We start from the raw sequence: 6,000 nt of genomic DNA on the forward strand, positions 1-6,000 counted from the left end.
TTAAGAATACCAGTGGTACACACAGACTTTCTATCAGTTACCTCCCCCACCATTCTGTCATATGGAAGACTCATCTTCTTTTGGGGGGGCAGACTTTTTTTTTTGTATTTATTTATACAATTGATATATGTTGTTTCCTTTGAAAGAGGGCATGGACTCTTTTTCCCCCTTTGTATCCTTAGTGCCTAGCACAGTGCCTTGAATATAGTAGGCATTTTTTGAGTTCCAAGTTCTATCCTTCCCTGAGATGGTAAGCAATCAGATATAGGTTATACATGTGCAAATATGTAAAACATTTGCATATTAGTCATTTTGTGCAAGAAGACATGAACAAAATAAAATGAACAAAAGAAAGAAAATGAAAAATAGCATGCTTCAGTCTCTATTCAAACAATATCAGTTCTTTCTCTGGAGGTGGATAGTATGCTTTATCATCAGTCCTTTGGGATTGTCTTGGATCATTGTATTGCTAAGAATAGCCAAGCCATTCGTAGTTCTTAATCAAACAATATTGCTGTTACTGTGTACAACATTCTCCTGGTTCTGTTCACTTCACTATGCATTAGTTCATGTAAGTCTTTCCAGGCTTTTCTGAAATCATCCTGCTTGCCATTTCTTAGGACCTAGAATGATAAGAGAGCTTTTGTATCTCATGTCATTTCCTTTCATCAGGAAGCTCTAGGAACATATTCTCACAATGAGTTCTCACAATGATGATGCCTCAACAAAAGAGGAGGCAGAGGGCCTGAATTTTTCAGGCTGGTCCATCAGAATGGAGTAATAAATAAAATACTGGGCTTGGGAATCAAAAAGGCAGAGGTTTAAACACTGACTCTGATGCATACTTTCCTTGTATGGTCATTGGGAGCTGGGTCAGCCATAGGCAAAACTGAGGAATTTGCAGGATATCTACTCAAGAAGAAACTCAGGTTGTGTCCAATTTCCTGTCTGTCCAGTCAGGGGCCCCTGCAGAGCATCAGGACCCCATCTTCTTTTCCTATCATGCATTTTAATCTTGGATTAAAGAGATTTGAGCAGTGTGAATTAGTTGCCAAAAATTCTTCCCTTTTCTTAACAAAGTCATTCACTTTCCTTTTGTCCAGTACTTAGAAGCTGAAATATGATTCTCTCACAGAGAACAGAAACCCATCTTGTTCTGACAATTCCTTTGATCATTCAGCAAATAGATATTGATAGCCTACTATGTGTAAAGCACTGTACCATGTACTATAGAGGAGGAGGAAAGATCAATAAGCAATAAGTAGTCTCTGCCCTCAAGGATTTTATAATCTAGGAAGGATGAATTATACAAAAAAAAAGAATTATAATACAATCTATAACGTGAAAAAAATGCCATTAAGAGGTTAAAAAGTGGTTTGTGAATTCTGAGGAAGGAGAATCACTCCCAGCTTGAGGAATCAAGGCATCCTTTATTTAGGAGATAGCATTTGAGCTGGACCATGATGTGAGCCAAGTGGTATTTCTACAGGTGGAGGAAGTTGTGTTAACAAAAGGAATCATGGAGTGTTTCATAAATGAGCAGATTAGTTTTACTAAAAAAGACTTTGTAAAAAGAGATAAAACTTAAAAGGGGGAGGGGAGTGAGCAGGGACCACATTATGGAGAACTTTGAATGAGAAATTACTGTACTGCTTATACTTAGTGTACAGGAATTATAATGACCCCACACTATATGTAGGTTTGCATTAAAAAATGTCTTATTTTATAACTTTTAGGCAATCGTTTCGGAAGACTGAAGGCCAAGTAACTATAAATGAATTTCTGAAACAATTTAATTCATCATTCCCCAAAACTTCAATATTTCACATTTTTCTGGGGGAAAAAACAATGAATTTTTTTGAGAATTTTTGTTTATGCTAACCAATGTCCAGGAGGCCTTCATACCACTAGCCATGTGCCATATACCCTAGCATCAGGGTACATGAGTACCAATAGAACCCTGTGGCTATCCATCTGTTATCTCTTACTTTCACCATATGACTAACCCACTCTCTTTTCTTATCAAACATTTCCTCAGCTGCATCTCTTATACAACATCCCAAGAATAGGTCAACATTGAAAATCTGCTGCAGACCACTTGTGCCCACCATATGTTTCTCCATTGTCCTCTGGGCCATCTACAGCTTTGAGAGATTATGCTCTTCCAAGAATTGTAATCAGATAGCCTCACCAGAAGAACATTTGTGTTAAAAAGATGAGCCCTCATTCCAGGGAGCAGCTTGGCATTGTTCAAAGAACTGTGCCATTTCCCAAAGGCAATCGAGCCCACTTGGTTCAATTCTTGGTTCAACTCATCCTCCATCTGTATCATGATGTACTAACTAATTTTAAAACACTACAGAGGGTGGCAGAACATTACAAGTATTGCCTTTTAAAATAGCAAAAAAAAAACAGTGGAAATGAAAACAAGTCTATAGAAGGCTTGGCATGAGACCCAAATGAGCCATATCCTCTGAAGAGTATCCATGGAGGAAACTGGCAAGAGAATAACAAATAGACACAAAATGAAACAAAATTGTCAACATTTCTATAATGATTTATTTTCATCATCAGCATCTGAGGCACCACTGAATGTGGACAGTAACACCTCAGTCCCTGATGTATCCTGTGAATAAAAAGAAATGGTATTGAAAGATAAAATTGAGAAGTGATCAGATCAGACCAAGGACACACTGAGGAAATCTGTGTTGGTGACACCATATTGAAAGCATCATTTTACAAGATATCTCAGGGTAGAGAAGATGATAAGGAATTAGTGGATACGAAGACTTTGAGTTGGGTCTTGAGATTCCCAAAAAAAGGAGAATTGGTATGGAAGCTTGATGATGACAAAAAAAATAGGAACACAGATGAGGTGAGCATCAAAGAAGGAGAGGCTGTTAAGTGATAGCAGCAGCCATTTCCTAAGAATCTGGAGGTTACAATGAGACTTAAGAAGTTACAATCTTGGGGCAGCTATGTGGCACAGTAGATAGAGCTCTGGCCTTGGACTCAGGAGGATCTGAGTTCAAATCTGACCTCAGATGCTTGACACTTACTGGCTGTGTGACCCTGGGGCAAGTCACTTAACCCCAATTGCCTCACCAAAAAGCAAAAAAAAAAAAAGTTACAATCTGATTCTGTGCTTTGGGGATGGGGATGTGTCAGCATAAGAAGAACATCTATTGCTGGAGAGAGGTTGGCATAAATTGATTTGGGAAAGGGTCAACTTTTATTTTACTTTGTTTCTTATTTATTTATGTGTTCATTCATTCATTAGATCATTTATTTATTTATTCATTGTTAGTTTTTAACATTCACTTCCACGAGATTTTGAGCTCCAAATTTTTTCCCCATCCCTCCCCTCCCCTACCCCAAGACTGCATGCAATTTGATATAGGCTCTACATATACATTCATATTAAACCTATTTTCACATTAGTCACATTGTAAAGAAGAATTAGAACCAATGGGAGAAACCATGAGAACGAAGAAACCAAAAGAGAGAGAGAGAGAGAGAGAGAAAGAGAGAGAGAGGAGAGAGAGAGAGAGAGAGAGAGAGAGCGAGCGAGCGAGCACAATATGCTTTGATCTGCATTCAGACTCCATAGTTCTTTTTCTGGATGCGAATAGCATATTCCATCATGAGCCTTTTGGAGTTGTCTTAGATCTTTGAAATGCTGAGAAGAGATAAGTCTATCAAAGTTAGTCATCACACAATATGGCTGTTGCTCTGTACAATGTTCTTCTGGTTCTGCTTACTTCACTCTGCATCAGTTCATATTAGTCTTTCCAGGTTTTTCTGAAGTTCATCTGCTCATCATTTCTTATAATACAATAGTATTCCATTACATTCATATATCACAACTTGTTCAGCCATTCCCCAACTTATGGGCATCCATCCCATCAGTTTCCAATTCTTTGCCACCACAAAAAGAGCTGTCATAAATATTTTTGTACATGTGGATTTTTACTTTGTTTCAATTAGCAAGCATTTATCTTCTCCCCAGCTTACCCACAGTTAATTGGAAGGGGGAAAAAGCCCTCCAAACAAATATAAATAGTCAAGCAAAATAGGACCATGACCAAAAATGTATTACTCATTCTGTACCTTGAGTTCATCACCTGTAAGGATGTGGGTTCATCATTAGTCCTCTGGGATCATGATTTGCCAACTAGATGGATCAGACTTCTTAAATCTTTCAATTGTTTGTTCCTGCCATGTTGCTACTGTAGAAATTGTTCGAATGGTTCAACTCATATCACTCCAACAGTTCATACAGATTTCACTGAAACCATTTCTTTCATCAATCCTTACAGCATAATAACATTTCATTACATTCACATACCATAATGTGTTCAGCCATTCTTGATGTGATAGGCTCCCCATTAGCTTCTATTTCTTTGCCACCACAAAAATCAAAGCTGCTTGGTACTGGTTAAAAAAGAAAGGTTCATCAGTAAAAACAGATTAGGTACACAACATTCTGAAATAAACAGACCTAATAGCTTAGTGTTCAGCAAACCCAAAGACTCTGCCTGTGGGAATATGGATTAATAATTAATAATCAACAAAAACTTCTGGGAAAACTGGAAAATGTCTGGAAGAAATTAGTTTTAGACCAACATCTCATACCATCTACCAAGATAAGTTTAACTTGACATGACTTAGATATAAAAGGTCACATCATGAACAAATTGGAAAAGGAAGAAATGAAGTCATGACCAAACAAGAGATAGACAGGATCTCAGAAGACAAAATGGACAATTTTGAGTATATAAAATTTAAAAGTTCTTGAGTATAAAGTCTTTTGAAGGAGTTAAAGTTTTTATGAGTGTTAGAAAATGGAAAGAATATAAGAGGAAGCAGTCCTAGGTGTAAGAGATTTTTTTTAAAAAAAAGAAAAATAAAATGGGATTCCAGAGAGGACACAAGATTAGAAGCACAACAGATGATAAGAGACTAGGAAAAGGTAAATGTGAGGTGAGTGGGGACAAGAAAACAGGGAGTGGTAGTAAAGTAAGAGAGTTTCCACCCAGCAGATGACTCAGGTGAGAAGAGAGCTGTTCCCCCTACCTACAAGATGGCAGGGTAGGGGGAGAAATACCAGAGTCTACTAAGCTTGAGTGTTTAGCAAGACTATTAATAATGAGCAGGGAATGCTGGAGCTGAGCTCTTACAGAAGCATATAATCTCACTTTTAAAGGTCTTCTAAGGTGATGCAGTCCAACTATGATCTGAAACTAATCCTCTCCACAATATGCCCATCGAGGTCCTATTTGAACATCTCCACTGAAAGTGAAATTGCTAGCTCCTGAGGTAACCCATCCTGTTGTGGAAATGGATCAGAGGAGAAAGATTAGAAGCTGCTGCTGCTTCTCCTGCCTCCCATCTCAACTCCAACCTTCCTCCTTATACTCCCAAAATAACTTTCCTAAAACATAGGTCTGATGGTCATGTCACACCTCCTAAGCAATATACTCCAGTGCCTCTCATTTACCTCAAGGATTTAATACAAATTCCTTTCATTGACTTAAAGCTCTTCACAACCTAGTTCCAACAAACTTTTAAAGCCTTATTATATTTCTCTCCTTAATGCTCTAGCCCTTCTGGTAGACTTGGTGTTTCTCACATTCAACGCTCAATGTCCCATTGCCAGGCTTTTTCACGTGCCTGGAATTCTTCAGCTCTGCCTTCTGGAATACCTACTTACCTCCAGAAGTCAACTTCAGACCTTTAACTACAAGAGGCCTTTCCAAGTTCCACCCAATTACCACTGTCTTCTCCTTTGAGGTTATTATTTTTCCGGCTTTTATGTGACCTGTCTATACCTTTATATGTATATGTTGTGTCCCCAATAAAATGTAAATTCTTTGAGGATAGCCACCGTTTCTGCTTTTGTTTTGTATCCCTACTGTTTAGCAAAGAAAATGGAAAAAGTATGAGAGAAAGAGGTCCTACATATGAGGTTTTAAAAAAGAAATAGAAGGGGATTCCATT

Source organism: Phascolarctos cinereus, unplaced genomic scaffold (genome assembly GCF_003287225.1).
Source record: "Phascolarctos cinereus isolate Bilbo 61053 unplaced genomic scaffold, phaCin_HiC Scaffold_7;HRSCAF=346, whole genome shotgun sequence".
Classification (NCBI taxonomy): Eukaryota; Metazoa; Chordata; class Mammalia; order Diprotodontia; family Phascolarctidae; genus Phascolarctos; species Phascolarctos cinereus.